This window comes from Aotus nancymaae, unplaced genomic scaffold (assembly GCF_030222135.1).
Source record: "Aotus nancymaae isolate 86718 unplaced genomic scaffold, 86718_ANA_hifiasm-v0.15.2.pri h1tg000004l, whole genome shotgun sequence".
NCBI lineage: Eukaryota > Metazoa > Chordata > Mammalia > Primates > Aotidae > Aotus > Aotus nancymaae.
The window spans coordinates 31,683,900-31,697,757 of NW_026988415.1; the positions used below are offsets into that span (position 1 = coordinate 31,683,900).

At 38.0% G+C, this 13,858-nt stretch overlaps 1 pseudogene; it reads right to left on the bottom strand.

Moving 5' to 3' along the window:
* LOC105733763 (sodium- and chloride-dependent neutral and basic amino acid transporter B(0+)-like) overlaps positions 1 to 13,858 on the bottom strand; it is a 33,930-nt pseudogene that overhangs the window by 14,561 nt on the left and 5,511 nt on the right.

A 13,858-nucleotide genomic window follows, 5' to 3' on the forward strand; every position in this document is an offset into this window, starting at 1 on the left:
AGCATTAATGGCATGTTAAATATTAGCTAAATCAGACATCCTAGTGGATCGAAACTAGTAAGTTTAGCTGTATTTTTTAACCCAAGCTACTACATTACGATACTCATATGGAACCAAAGACTTTTGGCATTTGCTTTTAAGATTTACCTACTCAAATAACTTGAAATTCAAATTAAGACTCACCTCAGCATCTGTAAGTTTTGTAAAGTTTGATTGTGCTCCAATATAGCATGAAATGCCTATTGAAGCACCTTCCAGACTTTCACCTAGTACTAACAGGATGAGTAGAACCACATAAGGAAAAAGAGTTTTAAAATATATCACCTACCAAGAAAAGTAACCAAAAATTAGAAAGTTATTATTAAAATCATGATATATAATTGTATGCAAGTAAAATTATTAGGAAGATGAGATAATTTAAATAAAGTACTGGGATTTCATAGGGTCTGATGATATACCAAAGTTAGCATAATTTCTTATTTGTGTTCTCACCACTCTCAATCCATTTAAAAAGCACTTTGATGTGTTAATCAGCATTTCCCAGGTTTAGGTTGTAAATAAATAATACATCAGCAGTGATAACATGGGATCTAAATTGAATACTTTCCTAAATATATCCTTATACATGTCTGAGGAGACTGAATGTCTTCTCTCGGTAAATTAATGCGTTGAGGTGAGGAGGCAAATGATTATAAACCCTTCAATGGTTAATATATATTCAGCCTTCAAGATGAAGGAAAATATTTTCTAGAAGATATCCAAATCCCAGAAAAGCATATTGAAGTGAATACTGGACACTTGTTACTGTTATCCTTACAGCTACCGTTAACAGAGTTTGATAGCACACACGCAAGTGCACTGCTTCTGTACTAGATAATAGCTGGTTTTTGATGAGCAGATTGCCTTTGAAACCAGCTTTGCCTTAATATGGATGTTTTCTTTGATCCATAGATGTCCTATGTTTTATAATACACCCAAGGAGACAATGTTAAAAAGTCATTCAGAGACCAATAAAAATTAATTGCCTGGCTAAATGGCCTTTAATGGACTCTTTCAATATTAACATCAAAAGGAAACCAAGGGTTTAAAAAATGTGCAACTAAAACATTTTAGGAAGTTTAACTGAATTTGTGATATCACAGTATTTTTGTTATGTAACAGCATGTCTCGTTACAACTTAACTGAATGTGCTGGATATTGTACTGAGAATACAAAGACAAGATCCCTAGTTATTCCTGTCTTCCACCTTTAAGGACATTTCCATTGACATGTTTTTTCTAGGTATTGTGCAATTGTTCACAGAGAAAATTTTATGTTGTTCTTAATTTACCATTATTCTCCCTGAAAGTTTATAAAAGTGAACAATTAAGTGGAAAAATATAACAGTATGTTTTTCAAAAGAGGCCCTTTCCCTGAGAGAAAAAGTTCTGTGTCCATTTTGGCAATCTTTAAGACAATGAATACATAATGTGTGTGTGTGTGTGTGCACGCGCGCACACACACACACAGCTCTCTCTCCCTCTCTCTCTTTGTCTCTCTCCAACTATGAGATTCCTGATACTATTACTCTATAGAACAAGGATCTAGACTTTTCAAACCAAACATTGCAATATATTATTCCATTCAAAATACTTCTTTATATAGTAGGATAGAAAATTTTATAATATTCTCTCAAGCCTCAGAATGCTGTATCAGCTAAAGGAGTTCAATTTTTGAGTAATTGCACAACTCTAGTAGTAGTTATTATTTTGTTTGTTTTGTATTTAACAAAACAGAGATCCTATATATTTACTTACAGCTTAAGATGACTACTTAGAAAGCTTTTCATACATTTGAATGCTTCCATTATAGAAAGAAAACTGCTTTGATAATGCTTGACACTGAACTACAATGAAATTGGAAAGCTGGTATATCACTATTTAATGTGTTTTTCAAATTACCTTGGGAGGAGACTTGATTCCTTTAAATAGTGCTGCTCCAACTATGAGCCAAACCAGAAGACAACACAGTGCTAAATACCACACAATTACTGCAGTCTCATCCATTCAATTTGACTGTTGGAGCATCACTTTACTGAAACACATAAGCCATTTTCTGATCACAGAATCACTTGTGTTAAAGAAAATATATTGAATTTTGTCACATAATTTATCCGGGGGAAGCTTCATGAATATTGTATCTTATTAATATATCAATTTCTGATAAGCCTTTTTTGATAGATAATATCAATATGAAGGGGCAAGAACATTTCATTAAAAGGCCTAGGCTCTGAACTTTGGAAAGTCTAGATTCCTCTGAACTTCAGAGTAATCAAAACTTCAGTCAATCCAAAGTTTCAAAACCCTAGTATTCTCTACTTTGGTTAGTGGGTGTGCAGTTAGATGTAAATTCTCTGATTTTATACAACTTTTTCCCAATTTCTGTTTATCCACTGATTCCTTCATTTTTACATTTTTGTAGCTGACTGTAACCTCCTATCTAGGAATTACTCTAGGTCTTTGCTACGTCAGTCCCAGAATGATCAAACTTACTGAACGTGTGCATATTCCCCATTTTCTCCAGTCTAATCCTTTTATAAATTGAGATCTTATTTATATACTGCAAAATTCATCATTTTGAAGTATACAATTTAGTGATTTTTTAGCATGTTCACAACCATGACCACTTTCAAATCTCAAAATATTTTTACCACCCCAAAAGGAACCCTATTCCCAGTGTTACTACCCAATCTTCCTTTTTGTCAGCCCTGGTAACCACAAATCCACTTTCTGTCTCTGTTAAATTTGCCCATTCTGGAAATGTCATAAAAAAGTAATCATACAACATTTGGCTTTTTATCTTTGGCTTCTTTCACATAGCATAATGTTTTAAAGGTTCATCTATGTTTTAGCACAAATCAGTACTTCATTCCTTGTTATGGCTGAATAATAGTTAATTATGTAGATATAGTTTGCTTATACATTTATCAGCTGATGACATTTGGCTTGATTCTACCTTTTGGCTATTATGAATATTGCTGCTAGGGACATTTGTGTATGCCTTTTTGTGTAGACTTTCTTTTTTAATTATCTTGGATATATAACTAGGAGAGAAATTGCTGAGTCACAAGGTAACTCTGTTTAAAATTTGAGGACCTGCCAGGCTCTATTTCAAAGTATCTACACCTTTTTACATTTACACAAGCAGAGTATGGGTTTCTTGTGTAAATGTAAAAAGGTGTAGATACTTTGAAAAAGAGTCTGGCAGCTCCTCAAACTTTAAACAGAGTTACCATGTGACCCAGCAATTTCTCTCCTAGGTATATACCCAAGATAATTGAAAATGTAAGTGTATCATTAGAGTGAACAGACAACCTACAAAATAGGAGAAAATTTTTGCAATCTATCCATCTGACAAAGGGCTAATATCCAGAATCTATCAGAAACTTAAACTAATTTACAAGGAAAGAACAAACAACCCCATCGAAAAGTAGGTGAAGTATATGAACAGACACTTCTCAAAAGAAGACATTTTTGTGGCCAACAAACATATGGAAAAAAAGCTCATCATCACTGGTCATTAGAGAAATGCAAATCAAAACCACAGTCAGATACCATCTCATACCAGTTAGAATGGTGATCATTAAAAAGTCAGGAAACAACAGGATGTGGATAAACAGGAATGCTTTTACACTGTTGGTAGGAGTGTAAATTAGTTCAACCATTGTGGAAGACACTGTGGCAATTCCTCAGGTATCTAGAACCAGAAATACCATTTGATCCAGCAATCCCATTACTGGGTATATACCCAAAGGATTATAAATCATTCTATTATAAAGAAACATGCACATGTATGTTTATTGCAGCACTGTTCACAATAGCAAAGACTTGGAACCAAACCAAATGCCCATTAATGATAGACTGCATAAAGAAAATGGGGCACATATACACCATGGAATACCATGTAGCCATAAAAAAGGATGAGTTCATGTCCTTTGCAGGCACATAGATGAAGCTGGAAACCATCATTATCAGCAAACTAACATAGGAACAGAAAACCAAACACGGCATGTTCTTACTCATAAGTGGGAGTCAAACAATGAGAACACAGGGAGACAGAGAGGGGAAGATTATACGCCAGGGTGTGTCAAGGGGTGGTGGGCTAGGGGAGGGATAGCATTAGGAGAAATACATAATGTAGATGATGGACTGATGGGTGCAGCAAACCACCATGGCACATGTATCCCTATGTAACAAACCTGAACATCTGCCCATATATCTCAGAACTTAAAGTGTAATAATAAATTTTTTGTTAAAAAAGTATGTGGTTTTAATTTCTCCACATTCTTGCCAACATTTGTTATTGTCAGTTTTTTTGACAGACAATCCTAGTGGGTGTGAAGTAGTATCCCACTGTACATTTAATTTGCATACATCTGATGAGTAATGATGAGCATTCTTTAATGTGTATATTGGCCATTTGTGTATCTGCTTTAGAGAAATGTCTTTTTTTAACTTTTATTTTAAATTTAAGGGTACAAGTAGAGGTTTGTTATATAGGTAAACTTGTGTTATTGGAGTACAAATTATTTAATTATCCAGATATTAAGCCAAGTATCCATTAGTTATTTTTTTCTGATCCTCTCCTTCCTCCCTCGTAATGTGCATTGTTCCCCTCTATGTGTCCATGTGTTCTCATCATTTAGCTCCCACTTAGAAGTGAGAACATACAATATTTGGTTTTCTGTTTCTCTGTAAGTTTGCTAAGGATAATGGCCTCCAGATCCATCCACATCCCTGCAAAGGACATGATTTTGTTCATTTTTATGGCTGCATAGTATTCCATGGTGTATGTGTACTACATTTTCTTTATCCAGTCTATCATTGATAGGCATTTAGGTTGATTCCATGTCTTTACTATTATGAATAGTGCTGCAGTGAACATACACATCCATATGTCTTTATAAAGAAGACATAAATGTGGCCAAAAATCATATGAAGAAAAGCTATATGGCGTTTATAATTTTAGGTTTTACATTTAAGTTTTTAATTCATCTTGAGAAATTGGACCCCTTCCTTATACTATATACAAAAATTAACACAAGAAATGTCTTTTAAAATTCTATGCTGAATCCTTTGTCTTTTCATTATCGAATTCCAAAAGTTCTTTATATGCTCTGAATACTAGACTCTTATATATGATATGTAAACATCTTTACCCATTCAGTAGGTTGTCTTTTTACTTTTGATAATGCCTTTGGAAACACAAAATATTTTAATTTTGATGAAATAAAATTTATCTATGTTTTTTCCTGGTTACTTATGCTTTTGGCATTATATTTTGAAAAGCATTGCCAAATCCAGGGTTATGAAGATTTATGCCTGTCTTTTAAAGAGTTTTGTAATTTAACTCTTACATGTGAATATTTGCTCCTGCTTGAATTAAATTTTATATATTGTGTAGTAAGATTTAGAACTCATTTTTTGTATGTGGGTATCCAGTTGTCCAGAAACCATTTGTTGAAAAGACAATACTTTTTTTGTGAGTCAAATAAATTTCTGTTTATTATCAATTAACCAGTCCATGGTATTCCACTATAGTAGCATAAAATGGACTATGACATTACCTTAGGCACTGAATTGTAGAAACTTGGTCACTTCATTATGTTAAAATTGTATTAGTTTGGAAATATTATTGTAAACTCCACAAGAAATGTTGTTAATTGAGAAGGCAGGTATGTGTCAGCAAATGCATATGCTTTTTTATTTGATTATTTTTCTAATTGAGAAAGAGTCCTACCTAAATTCACTGTGCAAATATCCCTGATTATAAAAAAAATTGCATTAGACAAGGATGCCCTCTCTCACCACTCCTATTCAACATAGTATTGGAAGTTCTAGCCAGAGCAATCAGGCAAGAAAAAGAAATAAAGGGTATTCGATTAGGAAAGGAGGAAGTCAAACTGTCTCTATTTGCTGATAACATGATAGTATATCTAGAAGACCCCATTGTCTCAGCCCAAAATCTTCTCAAACTGATAAGCAACTTCAGCAAAGTCTCAGGATACAAAATCAATGTGCAAAAATCACAAGCATTCCTATATATCAATAACAGACAAACAGAGAGCCAAATCAAGAGTGAACTGCCATTCACGATTGCTACAAAGAGAATAAAATACCTAGGAATACAATTAACAAAGGTTGTAAAGGACCTCTTCAAGGAGAACTACAAACCACTGCTCAATGAAGTAAGAGAGGACACAAACAGATGGAGAAACATTCCATGCTCATGGTTAGGGTCAGAATCAATATCGTGAAAATGGCCATACTGCCCAAAGTAATCTACAGATTCAATGCTATCCCCATCAAGCTACCAATGACCTTCTTCACAGAACTGGAAAAAACCACTTTAAACTTCATATGGAATCACAAGAGACCCTGCATAGCCAAGACAATCCTAAGCAAAAAGAACAAAGCCGGAGGCATCACACTACCAGACTTCAAACTATACTACAAGGCTACAGTAATCAAAACAGCATGGCACTGGTACCAAAACAGAGACATAGACCAATGGAACAGAACAGAGACCCCAGAAGAAATACCACACATCTACAACCATCTGATCTTTGACAAACCCAGCAAAAAAAAGCAATGGAGAAAGGACTCCATGTTTAATACATTGTGTTGGGAAAACTGGCTAGCAATGTGCAGAAAGCAGAAACTGGACCCCTACCTGTCACCTTACAGTAAAATTAACTCCAGATGGATCAAAGATCTAAACATAAAACCTAACACCATAAAAACACTAGAAGAAAATGTAGGCAAAACCAACCAGGACATAGGCATAGGCAAGGACTTCATGACTAAAACACAAAAAGCAATGGCAATAAAAGCCAGGATAGACAAATGGGATCTAATTAAACTCCAGAGCTTCTGTACAGCAAAAGAAACCATGATTAGAGTGAATCGGCAACCAACAGAATGGGAAAAAATTTTTGCAATGTACCCATCTGACAAAGGGCTAATATCCAGAATCTACAAAGAACTAAAACAGATATACAAGAAAAAAACAAACAACCCTATTCAAAAGTGGGCAAAGGATATGAACAGACACTTTTCAAAAGAGGACATATATAAGGCCAACAAACATATGAAAAAATGCTCACCATCACTGGTCATTAGAGAAACGCAAATCAAAACTACATTGAGATACCATCTCACGCCAGTTAGAATGGCGATCATTAAAAAATCAGGAGACAACAGATGCTGGGGAGGATGTGGAGAAATAGGAACACTCTTACACAGTTGGTTGGAGTGTAAATTAGTTCAACCATTGTGGAAACAGTGTGGTGATTTCTCAAGGATCTAGAAATAGAAATTCCATTTGACCCAGCAATCCCACTATTGGGTATATACACAAAGAACTATAAATCGTTCTACTATAAAGACATATGCACACATATGTTCATTGCAGCCCTGTGTACAATAGCAAAGACGTGGAATCAACCCAAATGCCCATCAATGATAGACTGGACAAAGAAAATGTGGCACATATACACCATGGAATACTACGCAGCCATAAAAAATGATGAGTTCGTGTCCTTTGTAGGGACTTGGATGAATCTGGAAACTATCATTCTCAGCAAACTGACACAATAACAGAAAGCCAAGCACCGTATGTTCTCACTTATAGGTGGATGTTGAACAACAAGAACACGTGGACTCAGGAAGAGGAGCATCACACACAGGGGACAGTTGGTGGGGGTAGGGGAGAGACAATGGGGGGTGGGGAGGGAGAGGAGAGTGGGAAGGGATAACATGGGGAGAAATGCCAGATATAGTATTATAGTATGCACCTAAAGTAAAATAAATAAATTTAAAAAATATATTTAAAAAAATTGAGAAAAATACGTTAAGAATCTACTATGTGAAAATTAATTTAAAAGCATGTAAGGGGTACAGAGATATGCAAAAGATATGCTTCTCCTTTAAGAATAATACAAAATTATTTTATCATTAGCATATGCACATAAAACATAATTAAAATAAGAAACAATGTTTAAAATTATATTCATATATTTATTTAGCACTTAGTTACTGATCAGCTGCTTTTTTGCATTGTGTAAGAATCCAATGGTGAACACTAACACTGAAGTTTATGCCTTCGTAGTCTTTACAGATTTGAGGATAATTAGTTAGATAAGTATAAAATAATAGGACAAATGTTGTAACAACTACAACAGAAAGAGATGTAATTTTCTTTTGCCATAGTTCAAAGCTGAATTTATTCTTCATATTAGATGCTGTTTAGAATAAATAAGTTGGTTAGAATAAGTAAAGTGTTGATAGGGAGAGAAAACAATCGAGGAAGGTAATTAGTGTAAGCATATCCCCTCCTCTAAAAGTTATAGCATTGAAGAGTCACTATCTCAACAACTTGAGTGTAAGCATTTTGACTTTAAAATTTGAATAAATTTATGATTTTAAAATGCTTTTCAAATTCTACCTCACCCAGTACCAGAAATACCAGAAACTGCTATTTGGACATAGAAAGGGCTCAATAGAGTTCTATCAATTTATTAATTTATACTCTCACTTATGTATCCATTTTTTTGCCTTTCCAAATTCTTTTTTTTTTTCTTCCAACATTTATTTAAGTTTCGGGGTGTTACATGTGCAGGTTTGTTACATGGGTAAATTGTGTGTCATTGGAATTCGGTATACAGATTATTTCATCACTCAGATAATGAACACAGTACCCAATAGGTAGTTTTTCAATCCTCATTCTCTGTTAGGGACAAGCTGCTTCAGAAATCTCCCTCCACCCAAGCTGACCCCTTCCCCCACTCTGCTCTGCAGCTGCATTTCTGAACTCCCACCTAGGCACCACAACAAGGCTGTCAGACGTGCTACAATTAAGCAAGGGCTGATTACAGCCATCCGGGCAGCTTGGGGGAGGACAGGAAAAACAAATGTTTGTTATCCATACTTGTAAATTTCTGTTTGACACATACCTGTAAAATCCTGGCTTTAAAAATAAAACTGCTACCACGTAAGTCACAGGATGATGTATTGTAAGTCTGTCATACGTTAACAAACTATCTCTGTGCCTATTAGAAGCTGATAGATTGTCTCAGTCCTGAAACTCCCTTATGCACCTCTCACCCCGTAAAAATGCCTCGTTTAGTAAGCAGCCTGGCAGGTGAATAAAACATGCTTGCCTGACTTTGGGTCTTTTCTCCTTTCTCTCTGCTACCTTTACACCCTCCTCCCAAACTCCACCCTCAAGTAGGCCCCAGTGTCTACTGTTTCCCTCTTTGTGTCCATGTGTACCAATGTTTGGCTCCCTCTTTTATGTGAGAACATGTGGTATTTGGTTTTCTGCTCCTTTGTTTATACAGGAAGGATAACGAACTCCAGCTCCATCCATGCTGGAAAAACTGGAGGTAAGTCGATTTGCCTTATAATAGAAGCTTTAGCATCATATATATTCTATAGGTGTGTAGGATCATTTTTTGGTTGTATTTAGACTTCTAATGTGCTCTGCAATTACTTATTCGTTTATTTTCAGAATATTCCTGGGGTATTAATGGTTTGTGGCAGAAGATTAATAGCTAGATATAGAATCAAACACAGTATAAGACATTAGAGGGAAAATAAAAATGATTAATTATAAGAAATGATACCTCTGGGCTGCATGCTAAGGCTCATGCCTGTAATCTCAGCCCTTTGGGAGGCCAACAGAGCCAGATCACTTGAGGTCAGGAGTTTGAGACCAGCCTGGCCAACATGGTGAAACCCTGTCTCTACTAAAAATACAGTCATGGTGGTGCATGCCTGTAGTCCCAGCATCTTGGGAGGCAGAAGTGTCAGTGATCCAAGATCATGCCACTGCACTCAGTTGTTGGTGACCTAGTGAGATCTTGTCTCAAAAAAAAAAACAAAAAACAATCTATTTCAACTTAACTTTGTAGAATTTCAGGTGGTGAGGAAGAAAAAACTCTAGCTGTGGTGCCAGATAGACTTGGGTTTCACCTGTGGCTTTACAGTTTTCTGGTCATTGTGTAACAGGAAAAATTTTCTTACCACCCTCACAGGGCATGTGACAGGTGTGGCTCACTTCTTTGGTGCCCCACTTCTGAAACCCTAAGGGGGAGCATACAGATGAGGAGGTCATGGGGATCATTTTTGGGCTCCAACCCCATAGCAGTGTCTAGGGTTCAGTGTTTACAGCTCCTGAAGCCTCAGTGAGTATGTATTATAGTGTGCTCTTGCAATTTTGACATCCGCAGGCAGCTTGTGTTAATTAGCTTAATTAGACCCTCCGCCTTACTGTAAGTACTGAGGACTTTCTGTATCCTGCGTTCTTGCCCTAATGTGCTAGAAAAACCAGATTATATGTGGGCCCTGAGAATGAGTGCAAAGTTTTGAGTGGAGGAAGTACCTCTTGGATGGGGAGCCAGAAGGGGGATGGAGTGGGAAGGTGGTTTTCCTCTGGAGTCAACCTCCAACTGCCCCCAACTGAATTCAACATTGTCCCACCATTGCTGGCTTGCTGGCATCTGCTGATGTTTGTCAGTGTGCTCTTCTGTTCCTCTGATTCTCTCAATGTCCAGCCACTTGTGTATGTGTCAGCTAGGGTCTCTCAGAATTATATGCGCACAGGATGGAGGGGGATGTGGTGGGCCAAAGTGGTCTTGGAAAATGCAACATTTGAGCATGAAAACAGAAGTGCCTGACTTCACTTAAGTCTTTAGACAGTCTCCGGGGTGGAGTCCTCACCAAAGACCCTGCCCTTCTCTACCAGTACTTCCCTGCCCCTCTCCCACATCATTTTCCCCCTGTGAAGAGGTACATCAACTGCCCTTAGAATATGGATGAGAACTGCTATCAGCTACTTACTGCTGCCAGTGCACATTGTTTTTGGGAGAACAGCAGTCATATTCTTTCCAGAGGTCTAAGTATTACTGGCAAAGGGGAACCATCGTGAGGCTCCAGTTGCCTGACTGGAGTTAGATGGCTTCTAGGTGAGAAAGAAAAAAAAAAAGTTTTATAAGGTTAAATATGTATGGGTTAAATATGCGTATTATACAAGAAAAGAATTTAGTACCAGAGATTAGAGACGAGAAGTAAAACATACTAACAACAATCTTGTACCTTGAGTTATTTCACCCTGGTGAAAGAAATTAGACCTTGTATAGGAGTGGCTAAACTTAAGAAGTGAGAGAACTTTTCTTGCCGTTTCTTTAGCAGTTAACAGATGTAATCTGGGAATTCTGGGGTTTGTGGGCATTCCTGGTGGCCATTAAGGCCTCTGTCTCTTTCCTGTATTTCTTCTCTCTCTTCTGGGCCTCCTTATTTCTATTATAAAAAAATGAGGTGGCTACTTTCAGGAGGCTCTCTGAAGTACTATCTGGTCCTAGGGCCTGTTTGTAGCTTCCTCCTGGTGTCAGGAGCTGCCTGAGTAATAAATTTATCCTTTGGGATTAGCTGTCTCTCGATTGAGTCAAGACATAGAGAGATGTGTTTACCAAGGCCTCTCTTAGCGTTTCCAGAAAGGCAGTGGGATTTTTATCAAATCCTTCGTCAATCATGGACAACTTAGTATAATTGAGAGGCTTGGTCCTAGTTCTACATAAGCCCTCTATTATGCACACCTGAAAGTGTCTCCTCTTCCAGTTTCATTTCATCATTGGGATTCCATTTAGGGTCATTTACTGGTACTGCCTCTCTTCCAGTTGGATAATGTCCACTCCCTTTCCTGATGCTATATGGGATACAAAGCTCATCCCCAAATCTCTCTGCTGCTTGCAGAGTGGCCTGCTACACAGTGTCTGTCAGGGTCTGATTCAAATATTTGGGTGAAATTCTGGAAAGCCTCTATATATCTATCAGGGTCATCTGAAAATTTTCCAAAATCCCCTTTAAGTCTTGTAGGGAGAAGGGGACATGGACTTTACTTGGCCCAAATTCACTGGGCACCTGTTGCAAGGGCAAGAGTGAGACGGGCTGGTTTAGAATGAGAATTTCTTGGAGGGGGAAAATGAGAGGCTGAAGCTGGATAGGGAGGTCAGGATGGACTCAGAGGAGAAGGGTTGGAGGGAACTGGTGCCTCTGCTGGGGGTGAATCTGGGACTCTTATCTTTAATTCCCTGGGCTTGCCCCTTGCAGACTTCTCTGAGATGGCAAACAGGAGGACTGGATCAAACCTACACTGTCAGCAAAGGTGTGGATTGCCTTGGAAGATATAGAAAGCCTGCACATATTGAGACAGACAGGTAGGAAGGGCTTCCTGGTAAAAACTCCATCTGGCCTTTGCACTAGGAGGAATGCACACTGGGGTGAAGCCACAGAATATTGCACCATTTGCAGCTGTGTGGCAGTGAACACGTCGTAAGCTGATCTAAGAAATAGTCTTGCAACATTTTTGGCACGAAAACATGGGGACTTGTTGAGAAAATGTTAAGTTTATGACTATTGATGTTGAGAAATGTTAAGTTTATGAATATTGAGAAATGCTGAGTGTATGATAAAATATATTGTTTTCTAGGAAGAACGATGGCTAGGAAAACCTAGCCGTGCCACCCCGCCCCCCATAGAAAACTACTTGGGGCATTCCAAAGTGGCAGGACAATGAATAAACATCATACACCATACACTAGTCAAAACAATTATTTAAGATATCAGACCCTGCCCCCGTGGCTCCCTCGTGGAGAATGCTTTTTAGTTTGTCTGTGATCAGTGGTAAACAGGCACCAGCTGCCTACTTGGCATAGTTTGTGTTATGAGAACATACCAAACATCTGTTTGTTAATAATGATCACCTGTTCAGAGAGAATAAATGCATGGGTCAGCGTCTACTCGGGGCCCTTCAGCCTGGAATACTGTCAGCTCCGAAGGCTGTTGCCCGCCCCTACCCGGCTCCCCGCCATAGACCCAGTTTGCTGTTTTATCTGGGTGTCTGCCTGTCAGTTCCTTCAGCGCCGCCTGGGTGGGGGTCTCTACAGCAAAGCTGGCTCTCGGTAGGGGCTCAAGAAGCGGTGAGTGAAATGAGGACTGAAAACCTCTCACTGTCATTTCTAAGCCTTTTCATCCTGGGACTTCTGAGCATGGGGAAGACACCGTACCCCCATCCCCATTGCTCCTGGGGGTCGGGAATGTCAGCCTCGGTCTTCATGACCTTTTCCTTCCTTTTTCTGGAAGCACTTTTCTTCCGTTGCCACTCCCCACTCCCTGCCAGGGCTGGGACACGTGGCCCAAGGGCCCTCCACTGCCATTCTGCCAGGCACCTTCCCCTTCCCTAGCCAAGGGGTTTACCTCCATCAGACAGTAATTAAGCTTTTCTCGAGGTGGAAGAACCAGATGCACAAAAGTAAGAGGTTCTTTCCTTGCCGTTTTTGAACTCTTTGTTTATTTTTCCCTCCCCTTCTCCACTCCATCAGCAGCTAAGTTTTAAGCTAGGGTTTTTTTGTTTGTTTTCTTTTTAGAAGACATTTTACTAGGTCAGGCCCCCCCCCAACTATCACTCTTTATATCTCTGTAAAGTTTTGGTTGTGAAAAAGGATCTTTCTGGGACTGGTTTTTCTTCTGCCTGTCTGTGTATGTGTTGTTTATAGTGTCTGTAAAAAGAGATCTAATTAATTTGGCCTAAAGAAAGACAAGCACTTGGATCAAATATTTCTTTAAGGGAAGCTAAAAGCTGTGGTATCTTTTAGTTCACATGTCTTTAATCTTTGAGAAATAAAAACAGCCTTGAAGATTATTGGTAAACGGCAGGTGTCATTAAAATGTAAATAGTTAAACTAAATTATTCATGTCAGATGCAAAGTTTGCTAAGTGTTTTCAGGTTACAAACTGATTTATGGGTTTTAAGAACTATT